Source organism: Nicotiana tabacum, chromosome 24, assembly GCF_000715075.1.
Source record: "Nicotiana tabacum cultivar K326 chromosome 24, ASM71507v2, whole genome shotgun sequence".
In the NCBI taxonomy this organism is placed as follows: Eukaryota; Viridiplantae; Streptophyta; class Magnoliopsida; order Solanales; family Solanaceae; genus Nicotiana; species Nicotiana tabacum.
In genome coordinates, this window is record NC_134103.1 from 21,403,826 (window position 1) to 21,418,447 (window position 14,622).

The window sequence follows — 14,622 nt, forward strand, 5'->3', positions numbered from 1 at the left end:
GGCTAATGCAGACTATAGAGATCCCGACATGGAAATGGGAGGCGATAAACATGGACTTTGTTACGGGTTTACCTCGTTCTCATCGTAAGTTCGATTCTATATGGGTGATAGTCGATAGGCTCACTAAATCAGCTCATTTTCTACCTGTCAGATCTACATATACAGCAGAAGATTATGCAAAGTTATATATTAAGGAGATAGTGCGGCTACACGGAGTACCAGTATCTATTATATCTGACCGTGGGGCTCAATTTACAGCACATTTTTGGAGGTCATTTCAGAGAGGTCTAGGGACTCAGGTGAATCTCAGCACAGCTTTTCATCCACAGACTGATGGACAAGCCGAGCGCACAATTCAGACGCTCGAGGATATGTTACGAGCATGTGTGTTGGATTTTAAAAGAAGTTGGGATGAACATCTACCTTTTGTTGAGTTTGCATATAATAACAGTTACCACTCCAGTATTCAGATGGCTCCGTACGAGGCTTTGTATGGGCGTAAGTGCAGATCTCCTATAGGGTGGTTTGATGTTGGAGAATCTGGGTTATATGGGCCAGACCTAGTTCAGCAGGTCGTAGAGAAAGTAAAGCTCATCCGGGAGCGACTGTTGACAGCTTAGAGTCGCCAGAAGTCATATTCTGACATGCGGCGATGAGACTTAGAGTTTGAGATTAATGACTGGGTATTTTTAAAGGTATCCCCTATGAAGGGTGTGATGAGGTTTGGCAAGAAAGGCAAACTTAGCCCACGGTATATTGGGCCTTACAGGATTATTCGGAGAGTGGGCCAAGTAGCTTATGAGTTAGAATTGCCCTCATAAATGGAGTTAGTCCATCCGGTTTTTCACGTATCTATGCTACGGAAGTGCATTGGAGATCCTACCAGAGTGGTATCCATAGATGATATACAAATTACGGAGGACTTGTCATATAAGGAAATTCCAGTTGCCATCTTAGACCGACAAATTCGCAAGCTACAAAATAAGGAGGTAGCCTCCGTGAAGGTTTTATGGAGAAGCAATAATGTGGAAAAGATGACATGGGAAGCGGAGGAAGAAATGAAGTATAAATACCCCCATCTATTTCAAACTGAAGATATGGCTCGAGATGGGATGCTACAGCACAACTCTATTCAGGCTAGTAGGTCATCAGGTAAGCTCTTATTTTCGGACTTTCAGTATTTATGATTTACGACTCTTTGAGGCAAAGTGTTGTTTTTTATAGACATTGGCCATGTGTGGCATGCATAGTATATTTTCTGGATGCATGCAAGTTGGTTATAGTCTAGTGTACGGAGGAAACTCTGGCAAAATTTTTCCAAAGACTCTAAAAGTAAACATTCGAGGCCGAATGTTCCCAAGGGGGGAATAATGTTACACCCTATATTTTTTTTTGTACGTAAAACTGTGTCGTGAGCAAACTAATGTAGGACCCAAAAAAAATGAGATCATCTTTGAAAATATATAAAGCAATTTAATCATGTTACCTCGAAAGTTACAAATATTGAATATCATGAACAACAAGTACAAAGAGGGTTGGAAGGTTTAGAAGCTAAAGGAATTGAAGAAAATAATGTTTCGTCGAAAGCCGACAAATTGGGAATGTTATAGCATGTACTTTTGGGATGAGACCAGGGTGTTTTACATGATAAGGAGGTTATGTTACGAGTTATTTTATTCGTATGATAGTCGTATGTTATGTTTTGAAGTCAAGCGAGTGGTGGAACAAAAGTCGATGAAAGTCATCACAAGTTACGTTCATAAATTTTACTGAAACTTTGGGTCAAATGTAACTGCGATTTTCTCCCAATATACTTAGAGTTATAGGATGTTCCACCCATCAAATTAAAGATCTATGAGTCTAATTTCCAACTCATTAAACCGTTTGTCAATACGATATCTGAGTAGAGAGATATGGGCATTTTTGCGAGACTGCGCAGACTGTTACCTACTTGCTTAAACGCGAATCCAAAACTGGGCCTGTTCGGGTCGTCCAAAAATGGGCCAGTTCGGGTCGTTCAAAGAGGCCTTTTTAAAGTCCTATCCCCTTCATATATTAGTCTGATAATAGGGCAAAATAATCAGACTCATTCTCTGCAAAACTCCTCCCAAATATTTCCCCCAAACCCCAATTGATTTTCTCCCCCTTTCAAGTTCTAATCGGAGGTAAAGCCTAGAGTTTGAAGAACCAAGATAGGAGTCGAGTTATCCAACAAATAAGGTAAGTTTACTGCTCTCTTTCATACATTTTTTCTGTTGTAGATGTATAGTAAGTCGTTCTATATTTGTAAGAACTCACAGGACGGTGATCGGAAGCCGTGAGTTCGAGTTATTCACTTGTAGCGGACTGTTTTGTGGACTATTTTGTGGACTGTTTTGTGGTGCTGTTGGACTGCGTGTTTTACTACTGTTTTGTGGAGTTTTGGAGGAGGAAGGGTGTGGAGAAACACCACATAAATGCAGGATGTTGGGCTGGTCGTTCGTCGTAACATTTTCGGGTTGTTGACACTACTACGGTGGTCGTTTTGTGTATGAAGAGATTGGGGTGTGTTGGGCTATTTTGTAGTATTGTGTGGTGTGCATAAGGTTGGAAAATAATGTATATATGTTGTTATTGTTGTTTTTGGTGTTGTTGGTGTTATCTTGAATTTGGAGGAAGTAAGAATTATAGGGGAAATATTGTCCGTTTTAATACAAAATAAGCATGTCGTTCGTTGTGCGATAGTTATACGTTTCATAACTTAATGATAGTATTATTATCGTTGTTGTAGATTAAGGTGAGAAGAGGCGAGTTCAACTTGGTGATTGAAAAGAGTGTGATAAGGTATGTTAAGGCTAAGCCTTCCTTCATTTTGGCATGATCTCGTAGCTACATGTGTTAGTAATGAGACAAAAAGAGAAGTTCATATTCATGAATTTATTCACACTATTCTAGTCTCATAAGTTATAATATTATTCCTTATCGAGACTCTATATTCAATTTAGTATTATCTTCTTCCAGTCAAGATAGCAGCAAGCCTATATATACAGTGTTACAGTATTTTCATTACCATCGAGCTATAATCGATGGGCAGGACCCTATTGGGCAACCTTTGATCAGATGGAAAGTTATATACCGAGCCTACTGTGGCCGAGCGCCTATGAGCGAGCCCAACATGGTCGAGATACATAGCCTAGTATGGCCGAGTGCCTATGAGCGAGCCTACTACGGTAGAGCAGTTATATATACCGAGCCTTATAAGGCCGGACAATTATTTTACTTACTATATTGAAGGAGTTGAGTCAGTATCAACAGGTAAGTATATCTCCAGATCATCTTTGACTCCCAATTACTTTCAGTTATTATATTATCAGTTCAGTTTCAACTTTTAGTTATGTTATCGCCTTATATACTCGGTACATTATTTTGTACTGACGTCCCTTTTCTGGGGACGCTGCATTTCATGCATGCAGGTTCAGATAGACAGACGGGTATACCTCCTCAGTAGGTGTTTCCAGAGTTCAGCCTGATCGGTAAGCTCCACATCCTTCGGAGTTATCGGGTCTAGGTTTTCGTGTACATCTTCTGTGTGTATGTGTATATATTATGGGTAGGTCGGGGCCCTGTTCCGATCACAATATATCTATCAGTAGAGGCTTGTAGACATATCCTGTCAGTTAGTGCATTATGTTGGGCTTGTAGGCCTGGTATGTATATTTTGGTGGTTTGTCAGTTGTAGTAGTTATGACGGCCTTGTCGGCCCAACTTTATATTGATGTTTAGTCAGCGCTAGTTTCCATTCAGTTTTATATTTTGCTTCGCAAATTGTCTTGCAAGGTGGCCCCTTGGCCAAATTATGACATTATATGTTCAGAGTCCCTTAGTCGCAATTTGGTACACTAGGTTAGTTGAGGCACCAGGTGCCAGTCTCGCTTCCAGGTCGGGGCGTGACAGCTATAATACACCCCAATAAATAAAAACAAGAATTAAAGTCTTTATCCCATCAGGGAAATACCCAGGTAATTGTCACAACCCTAGGTTTTTTATCAATTTGGAAAAAGCTCAAAAACAATTATCTCTAGTCTTCTTTCTTTATTTTGTAATCTTTAGAGTAAAATTAGAAATAGAAAATAAATCTTCGTGTGGAAGTGTATTCTAGATAATTTAATCACTCATATTGAAATATATACCCATAACTCCCATCTTAGCTCCATGTGGATTCGACCCCGACTCTTAGTTGGGTTTCTATTATTGCAAACGACCGTTTCATACCTCTTTTGAGGTGTGCATTTGGATGCGATCAATTTTTCCCGCCAACATTAAAAATGGTTTTAGCTATATATTTGGGTGTGTTTTTGGAGTATCTTCTTTTCCTTCCGTGTTACTAACTTGTTTAAAAAATTGTAGGTACAACCATGGCAAACAATGAGCTTGAAAATATTGCTTTGGGGATGTGGACGTTGAGGATGACCAAGTGGATGAGGTTCCTCTTGAACCTCAAGCCAATAGAAGAGGTCGAGTGCCTCATGAGCATGTGCTCGTTCCACCCCCACCTTCACCATGAGCGGCTCTACACCGAGTGTTACCCAATGAAGGATATGCAAGTGCAATAGTCCCCCCCCCTATTAGTGCGGACAACTTTCAAATCACCAATGTGATGCTCACTTTGCTAGAGCAACGAGGTTTCTTCACCGATGCTCCAAGTCAAAATACATACAAACATTTGAAAGGGTTCGTGGACACTTGTTGGGGGAGCAATCAAACAAATGTCTCCGAGGATGCATTGAGGCTAAGGATTTTTTCCTTCTCTCTACAGGGTAAAGCTTTAGATTGGTTAGAACGTTTGCCGAACCATTCTATTCACACTTGGGATGAGTTGGCGGAAAACTTTATTTCTAATTCATCTCTCCGGGGCACATGGATACACTTCGGGGTGAGATTTTGGCATTTAAGCAAGAGTCGAATGAACCACTACACGAGATATGGGAACGCTATAGAACAATGGTTAAGGAATATCCCAACAACGATATGACAAAGAACATTATTCAACAAACTTTCTATCATGGGATCAACACAACCAACCAATGTGTAGTGAATCAACTTACCGGTGGGAACTTCATGACCACGCCTTATACAGAGGCATGTGAGATTTTATATGAAATAGCGGAAACATCATCAGCATGGCAATCTCGGGCTAATGTTCCATAAGGTGATCCCAACGTGATCCACCTTCACAAAGAGTTGCATGACCATGGGCAAGCCATTGCCGAATTGACTACCACCATGAATCAATTAGAGAAGGCTCAACTTCAACAAGTTCAAAATCCGAAGCAAGTCAATGCCATGGAGGGGGTGAGCATGATGGTGAATAAGAGGAGAACCAAAGGTCCACAGGTGCAACATCGAGTGGAGAATTTTGTGCAAGATGATAGTGGTTTCGATCAAGATGAGTCTTATAATGACCAAGAAGAGGAAGTGCAATATGTGAACAACTTTCAAGGGCAACGTAACAACTTCCAAGGCCCAAACCAACAACAATGGCGACCTCAAAACAATCAAAGCAATTGGAATTCTAACAACCAAGGAAATTGGAGTGGTGGAAACAATCAAGGGAATTGGCATAACAACAATAATCAAGTAAATTAGAGTGGCAATAATCAAGGAAATTTAGGGGGGGGGGGGGGTTACAATCAAGGCTGTTGGAACAATAATCAAGGCAATCGGGGGTCGGGTTTTTAAAGGCCCCCGATGTATCAACATCCAAACAACTCACCTCATTATTCTTCCCATGGTCCTAGTTCTTCAACCAATGAGATGGGGTGTATTGAGAACATGTTCAAGCAAATGATGGAAAATAATGCCGATTTGGATGCCCAACTTGCCTCACACAACACATCGATCCGCAACTTAGAAATTCAAATGGGGAAAATCTCTTAAGCTCTAAATTCTCATCCTAAGGGGGCACTACCAAGTGACACAGTGGTAAACCCAAAGGGTGGAAACAACACGTGGCATTTCATGTCCGTTACTACAAGAAGTGGAAGAGGTGGGAATGCATCCACCTCAAGTCAAAAGCAACATGTGGACGATGAGCAAGTGGAACAAGAAGAAGAGGTCTCAAACAATGTGGTGCAAGCAAATGATAAAGTTCGAATTGATATTGATGATAGTATGGAAGAGACTCAAGAGGAGGTGAACCCGTCTAGGGATCATATTATTGATATATCGGAGCCGGTAGTGCAAAAGGTTATGGCACAATTGCCTAAGCCTCCACCCCATACCTTCAAAGGCTTGCCAAAAAGTTCATTCAAATGATGAAGAGTCTCTCAATCAATGTGCCATAAGTTGAAGCTTTGGAACAAATGCCCGGTTATGCAACATTTATGAAGGATCTCGTGACGAAGAAGCGGTCAATGGATTTTGAAACTATAAAAGTCACTCATCAAGTGAGTGCAATTGTGCATTCAATGGCTCCTAAGTTGGAAGATCCCGGTGCTTTCATGATTCCTTGTACAATCGGAATTGTTGAGTTTCCTAAAACTCTTTGTGATCTTGGGGCAAGTATCAATTTGATGCCCTATTCGGTTTTCAAGACCTTGGGAATTGGGTAACCAAGACCCACCTCTATGAGATTGCAAATGGCCGATCGTACCATGAAGAGACCTTTGGGAGTGATTGAAGATGTCTTGGTTCTTGTTGATAAATTCATTCTTCCGGCGGATTTTATCATTCTAGATTGTGAAGTTGATTATGAGGTGCCGATTATTCTTGAAAGACCTTTCCTTGCTACGGGGAACTCACTTTTTGGGTGGGTGATAAAAAAGTGGCATTCCATGTATGCAAGTCCATGCGACAACCAAATAGCAACGAGGTGTGTTCTTTTGTGGATTTGGTGACTGATGTTATTGTTGATGATACAAGTGCCACAATCAATGTTGGTGATATGTTGGAGGCTGTATTGCTCAATTTTTATGATGACGAGATGGATGGTTTCATGGAATGAGTGAACTCTTTCCAAGGAATGAGGTCGTACAATTACACACCCCGAAAACTATCTTTGGATCTTGAAAATAGGAAAACTCCTCTTATAAAGCCTTTTATTAAAGAGCCTCCTACCTTGGAGTTGAGGCCATTGCCTCTACATCTTCGGTATGAATTTCTTGGCCGTTGTTCTACTTTACCGGTTATTCTTTCCTCTTATTTGACTAACATGCAGGTAGATTCTATATTGGCGGTGCTACAAAAGAGGAAGAAGGCTATTGGGTAGACATTGGCATATATTCGGGGAGATAAACCCCGAATTTTGCATGCATAAAATCAACTTGGAGGAAGGCGCCAAACCAACTATTGAACATCAAAGGAGACGTAATAAGGCTATGCAAGAAATTGTCAAAAAAAGATATTATCAAGTGGTTAGATGCCGGGGTTGTCTACCCCATTTTTAATAGTTCGTGGACTTCTCCGGTTCAATGTGTCCCAAAGAAGGTGGAGCATGACGGTGATCACCAATGACAAGAATGAGTTGATTCCTACAAGAACGGTGATCGGTTGGAGAGTGTGTATGGACTATCGCAAGCTCAACAAAGTCACAAGGAAGGATCATTTTCTACTTCCTTTCTTAGACCAAATGCTGGATAGGTTGGCCGGCCGTGCTTTCGATTGCTTTCTTGATGGGTATTCGAGATACAACCAAATCCTTATTACTCCGTAGATTCAAGAGAAAACAACATTTACATGTCCCTATGGTACTTTCGCTTTCAAGAAGATGCCATTTGGTTTGTGCAATGCATTGGTGACTTTTCAAAGGTGTATGATGGCTATCTTCACGGACATGGTGGAGGACTATCTTGAAGTTTTCATGGATGACTTCTCGGTAGTTGGAGATTCTTTTGATGATTATCTTTCAAATTTAGATAAAGTGTTGTCAAGATGTGAAGAAACAAATTTGGTGCTAAATTGGTAGAAGTATTATTTTATGGTCGAGGAAGGCATTATCTTTGGCCACAAAAGCTCAAAGAATGGAATTAAAGTTGATAAGGAAAATATTGAGCTGATTTCTAAACTTTCACCTCCAACTTCGGCGAAAGGTGTGCGGAGTTTCTTAGGCCATGCGGGGTTTTACCGGCATTTCATCAAAGATTTCTCTAAGGTAGTAAACCCGTTGTGCAAGCTCCTTGAGAAAGATGTTAAGTTTAACTTCAATGATGATTGCATGAGAGCCTTTGAATTGTTAAAGTTCAAGTTGACAACTACTCCCATCATTATCGCTCCAAATTGGAGTGTCCCTTTTGAACTCTTGTGTGATGCTAGTGTCGTAGTGGTTGGGGTTGTTTAGGGGCAATGCATCAACGAGATTTTTCATTCGGTCTACTAAGCTAGTAAGACCATGAATGGTTCCCAAGTGAACTATACCGTTACGGAGAAAGAGCTCTTTGCCATTGTGTTTGCAATTGAGAAGTTCTGCCTGTACTTGATGGGTGCGAAAGTTATTGTCCACACGGATCATGCAGTGCTTCGTTATCTTATGAGCAAGAAAAATTCCAAAGCTCGGTTGATGAGATGGGTGCTTTTGTTGCAAGAGTTTGATATTGACATCCAAGATAGAAAAGAGAGTGAAAATCAAGTGGCGGACCACTTGTCTCATTTTGAGGAAGGAGGGGAGGTCGCATGATGGCCTTGAAATCAATGATGCCTTCCCTGATGAGAAACTCTTGGCCATTTAGATAAAGGAGGTGCCATAGTTCACGGATCTAGCAAATTTTCTTGTGTGTGGTATCATCCCAGCTGAGTTCTCTTCAAACCAAAGGAAGAAGCTCAAACGGGATTTTCAAGATTATTATTGGGACGAACCATACCTTTTTCAGATTTTTACAGATGGGGTGATTAGAAGATGTGCATCGGAAGAAGAGCAATGTGAAATTATTGGGGCTTGTCATTCTTCGCCATATGGTGGTCATCATGGTAGATCAAGAACGGCGGACAAAGTGCTAAGTTGCGGTTTCTATTGCCCACACTTTACAAGGATGCAAAAGATGTAGTGAAAAGATGTGATGAATGTCAAGGGCCGGTGGAATATCGAAGAAAAATGAAATGCCTCTCACTACTATTTTGGAGATTGATATCTTTGATGTGTGGGGTATTGACTTCATGGGTCCTTTTTGTGAGTTCTTATGGAAACACCTACATTTTGGTCGCGGTTGATAATGTGTCTAAATGGTTTGAGGCTGTTGCTCTACCTAACAATGAGGGTAGAAGTGTGGCGACCTTCTTGAAGAAGAAAATTTTCACAAGGTTTGGTACTCCGCGTGCTATTATAAGCGATGGGGGGTCACTTTTTTGCAACAAGGCTTTCGACACTTTACTTTGCAAGTATGGTGTTACTCATAAAGTCACGACTCCCAATAATCCACAAGCTAGCGGTCAAGTGGAAGTCTCCAACCGGGAGATAAAGAGTATTTTGTCTAAAATAGTGAATACTAACCGGACGGATTGGTCCAAGAAGCTTGATGATGCATTATGGGCCTATCGGACAACTTACAAAACACCTATCGGAATATCGCCATACCGTTTGGTATTCGACAAAGCTTGTCATCTTCTGGTGGAACTTGAGCACAAAGCCATGTGGGCTTTAAAGAAGTTGAATCTTGATTGGGATGTAGCTGCTAACTTGAGGGTTGCACATTTGAATGAATTGGATGAGTTCTGGTACCATGCTTATGAAAGTTTGTCCTTGTACAAAGAAAAGATGAAATATCTTCATGACAAATACATTTGGAACAAAGAGTACAAGGTGGGCGTTCTTGTGTTGCTGTTTAACTCAAGGTTGAGGATGTTTCCTGGAAAGCTAAAGTCTAAATGGAGTGGTCCCTTTGAAATTATGGGTGTGATGCCTTTTGGTGCATTGGACTTGAAGAACAAAAACAATGAGGTATTTCAAGTCAATGGTCACCGGGTGAAGCACTATTTGGGAAAAGTTGGAGATGGCCAGGTCGTGGTGGTCATTCATTTCAACTAATGGTATTCTGTGTTGTGTCGCGATGTTAAATCAGGCGCTTCTTGGGAGGCAACCCATGTTTCTTTTTCTTTTCTTTTCTTCTTTTGTATTTAGGGGTTATTTTTTGTGTGCTAACTTGATTTGAAGTGTGCTATAGGGGTGAGTGTGCTTAACAGGAATGGTGGAAAGAAATCTGGCTAAGTTTTGCAAGATTTGCGGACCGTAGTTGAATTGTGCGGACCACACATTTACATTTGCTTCAGCAAAAATGCTCTGCGGCCGCACAATTTTCATGCGGACTGCACAAATGGAAGGTGGAAAATGTCAACTCTCTAAAGTTGGTCTGTCATAAAAATGGTCATTCTACGGCCACAACAGGAAATGTACGGCCACAACATGGGATCTGCGGTCGCATACGAAATTCTACGGACCGCAGACAAAATAATGATTTAAGCTCACCAGGTAACAGAGTGTGGTCCGCAATTAGAATTCTGCGTCCTCACTCACTCTTCTTTCCCTTAGAAAATAAAGAGTATAAATAGAGGGCTAGGGCTACTGTTACTCTTTTCCCTCTTTGAGCAAAATCACAGTAATCTTTTGAAGTTTCTTGTTGAGTCTACATATGCATTCATACAACATCTTTGATCAATTTCTCATCACACTCATTCATTTGGTATGTTTCAAAATCTTGTTAATCTTCTTCTTTTAATTTGTAGATTTTTAGTCAATTTTAGGCCATATGTCATTAGAATTCAATTGTACATACATATGTGGGTAAATTTGTAGTGGGTTAACTAGTACATGTTCTAGAGGGACTGGGTAAATGTATTCTCATGCTTTGATGATGTTACCATGTCAAAATGTGCACAAAAATTGCAAACCCTAGTTGGAAATTAACTGACTGTTCTTATATTTTGAATTCTGCGGCCGCAACAAAAATTGTGCGGTCCACAGAAGTTGACTATAGGTCAGTTTAGTTAAGGATGAGTCTGCGGTCAGAACAAAAATTGTGCGGACCGCAGAATTTCCATTGTGGCCGCAGAACAGTTCTTTTACTGTCTTCAAAGAGTCTACATTTTGTGACTCAGATGTGTGGCCGCAAGACAAATTATGGGGACCGCAGAAAACATGTTGCAGATTCTCTGTCATTAGAGAGTTGGCATAATTCTAGATTCTGATTTGCGGCCACAAAGAAAAATGGGCGGACCGCACTTCACATCTGCAGCCACAAGAGAGAATTGTGTGGTCCGCAAGGCCTCATCTGCGGCGACAAAGAAACATGTGCGGGCCGAAGATCCTTATTCCGCAAGCATGATTTAACTGTGACCTTCACTGTGTTTTCTAGTGTTTTCTTATACATCTCATGTGTCTGATTGAACATTGAATTGCCACTAACAACTGCTTCTATTTGATACAGATAATAGTTCGATCGAGAGACAGAGGTGATACTGATAAAAGGAGGGGTGAACCTTCTAGGGGTCGAGGCAAGAGTGCCTTACCCCTAGGCCAACAAAGAACAATCACAAAGAAATCAAAAGCCGGGAGAGGGAGAGGGAGAGGTACAGATCTATCTGAGACGAGTTCATACACCCCGTCTAGGGACGTATCAGAGGGCGACTCGGCCTCTGGTCAGGAACAACCAGCAGTACAGTCCAACCTGTCAGGGAGATTTCAACTGAGGGGCAAGTCGTCATCATCACACAGCACTTCCGAGGGCTTGAAAAGTGCTAGTCGGGCTTCTGAGCCATCTGCTACACCTGTCCCTGAGGCACCAGATACATTAGTTCAGGACATCCCCGATGATGGCAGAGGGGGAGATGCTACATTTGCCGGCCTTGAAAGGACAAAAAAGAAAGAGGTTTAGGAAGATTGATTTGTCAGCTTGGCCGCCTTTACTAGCTTCCGTCAATGGTGGCCCGTGAGGTCTCTTACTCTTGAGCAGCAGTTTCAGCTGAAGGATCTGGAGAAGTATAACCTGGCAGTACTGAGACAGTTCAAGGAACGCAAGGGGTGGATGTGGTTCACCCAGAGTGTGGTGGACGCCAAAGAATATCCTGTCCGGGAATTCTACGCCAATGTGGTGCATATCAAGAAAGGGACAAAGGTAACCAAAGTACGTAACCTTAAAGTGATATTTGATCAAAATACTCTCAACACGTACTTGGGTTTCGAAGATATCGAGCCGACGGAATACTTAGAGAAGTATGAAATGGGAGATACAGCTTGGCCTTGGTTAGCAGAGATTCTTGCAGCTCCTAGGACACCACCACCATAGATCACATCATGGGTTCCTATTCACAGGAGCACTTTGAGCTTTGAGGCAAAGGGGTGGCAAACCTTTGTCTGCAGCAGACTGGACCCGAGCCAGAATGATACATATCTCCCGATTCCTTGGGCAGTTCTAGTTGCTTCTATCATGGTCGGGTACCCTATTAATGTGTATGTCGTGATGTCGGCCAACATCTCAGTGATTTCTCGGCAAGATGACTCGTCCTACCCATATCCCAACACTATTACAGAGTATCTCACGGATGCGAGGGTAGAGCCGAGGGATGTTGATACAAAGGTGAGGGCGAAGAAACCTTTCTCATGGTACTCATTGATAGATGCAAACAACCCTAAGAGAAAAGGCCAGTCGTCTACCACCACAGCCCAGTCTGATGAGCCAATGGCGGTAGTTGCAAAGGCAGTTAATGTTCCATCCACTTCGGCCGAGCCTTCCTCTAGTGTCGCAGCTATGACTCCACCATCTTCTTTAGTTTATACTGCAGTTCCTGTCACAGGTTCCACCTCGGTTTTGAAGCCGGTTCTCATGCCTACTACCCCACTTTCTACGTTGCGAGTCTCCCAGACATTCACGAGCCTCAACAACTTAATACAGACAGCCACTGTAAGGTTGTCTGACCTATCCAGTACTGTTGCAGCACAGTCTTCAGTTCAGGCACCTCAGATTCCCCGACAGTTGAGGAGACATTGAAGAAGCTCCTAGAGAACCAGAACACCATCATGGCTACCTTAGTACATCACGAGTCAGTGATCGAAGAGCTGGGCAAAGAAGTAAAGAAGATAAGAAAGTCCCAAGCCAGTAAGAAGTCAGTGGACAAGCTCCGGAGGAAGGTGACCAGCTTGTTGCAGCCAGAAATATCCCTTTTGACATGCTGATTGACCCACACCCTTCAGACCCGGTTCCTGCAGCACCATCAGCACTGGTGGCACCAGCTGGCCAGTCTTAGGAGCCAGGCTCTACTGCCGACACTACCGAGGTAGTGCATCAGATGTTCACCAACCCAGTCACTCCCAGAGTTGAGGACGATGAGATCCAGTTGGATGAGACAGAGGGCGGTGACATTGTTGTGGACACAGTGATGTCCAAGGAGCCATATGAAGTTTTTTTCACTCTTTCTCCTCTGATACTCTTATTTTGTTAAGCATTGGGGACAATGTTTATTTTTATTTTGGGGGGTGGGGGTGGGGGTGGGGTTTATATTGATGATATTTGGTACATTCTGAGACAATTGGCCTAAATAACTTGATATTATTTTCTCTCTCTTTCTTATTCTGTATATATTCTCTTTTTGTTTTCTCTCATTATGTATATTCAGTAGTTTTTGTTTAATTAGCTTCTTTATTTTTTTTCCATTATTAGTTCGTAGTTTGAAATAGCAGCTTCTTTGTCTGTTTTAGTAGCTTCTTTTTATGTTTTAGTAGATAATAAGTATTTGGTTTTCTTAATGCCACGGTTCTTTCCAAAGGTAGTTATTGTGTGAACCAAGTGACTCGTCCCAACGATGGATGGCGTGATAACCTTCTTAAGGGAATGAGTCTGTTTTTGGTATTTAGGTAATAATAGTAGTAGTAATGAATAAAAAGACCTAATTAAGTCATGCTCGAAGAGTCAAACGTGCTTCAATTGGTACCAACACACTTAACTGCGTGCTTATGGTTAAAAACAAAGTTTCTAAAAGAAATAGCTCTAGTTAGTGACTTTGTAACTCTTGAGTTGACTTTGACGACCATCAAGTAGCTTAATTGAACCATAGTGATCTTTAAAATTAAATGTGGTCGTGGTGGGCCCTCGAATCTGTCCTCATTAACAATTCGGTTGCGTGAGAGGTGAGATACTTTGTTTCTAGTCCAAGTACCCGTGTGAAAGGTCTAGAACTTGCCCTGGATGTGATTCAAGGCGAAATCCTAAGTTTTGCTTGGCTTGAGAAGTGATGATAGGCTTTCCTTGGACTGTTTGAGTTTTCTATTGCCCACCAATGTTGTGATCCCTAGTCAACCCCGTTGATCCTCGAGCCTTTCTCATTTGACAGCCATGTTACAAGCTTTTACCTGTTTGATCGTGACTCTCTCTTGGTACCCGAGCTTTTCTTAACACTCTTGTGAAATAATTGACTAAAAATATAAGTTTGGGGGAGAGATAAGGAGCTTGAAAAGGGTATCAAGGGACAAAAAGAGAATAAGAAGTGATGAGAAGAAAAGGAAAGAAAATAAAAGAACAAAAGGAAAAATACAAAATAGTGAATAAGTGGGAGAGTTGAAGGGATTCAAAGAGAGGTAATAATCCTAAATATGAAGAAATCAAAGAGGGAGAAAATGAATAAAATGATCAAGAAAGAATGATGTTAAGTCTCTCTAGATTCCCA